Source organism: Penaeus monodon, chromosome 20 (genome assembly GCF_015228065.2).
Source record: "Penaeus monodon isolate SGIC_2016 chromosome 20, NSTDA_Pmon_1, whole genome shotgun sequence".
In the NCBI taxonomy this organism is placed as follows: Eukaryota; Metazoa; Arthropoda; class Malacostraca; order Decapoda; family Penaeidae; genus Penaeus; species Penaeus monodon.
In genome coordinates, this window is record NC_051405.1 from 31,528,609 (window position 1) to 31,528,912 (window position 304).

General features: G+C 45.7%; 1 protein-coding gene across 1 annotated transcript in view; it reads right to left on the minus strand.

Moving 5' to 3' along the window:
* The window catches only part of LOC119585772 (tyrosine-protein phosphatase Lar-like), a gene marked incomplete at its 5' end in the record, with an annotated part of 244,437 nt that overhangs the window by 120,484 nt on the left and 123,649 nt on the right, over nucleotides 1-304 (minus strand).

A 304-nucleotide genomic window follows, 5' to 3' on the forward strand; every position in this document is an offset into this window, starting at 1 on the left:
GATCTCGTATGTTCACGGCTCAGGAAATGACGGCGTAATGACCAACCTTATCCCGAACAATAAACCGAACTTACACAATTTACAGCCGACCTTTTTAGGAATTCAGCGCCACTCAACATGTTCAAACAACAAGGACTTTCCCTGACAGTTCATCGGGCACATGACTGACGCGGTTACTCCCCCTGACTTCCAGCTGACTCGAAGTTGCCCGAATGTCAACCGGGCGAAGAAAAAGAAAAAAGGCAAATGCAAATTGGAGAAAAAAACATAGGTGGTCATTATGTCCGCGGTTTATATGGAGTAC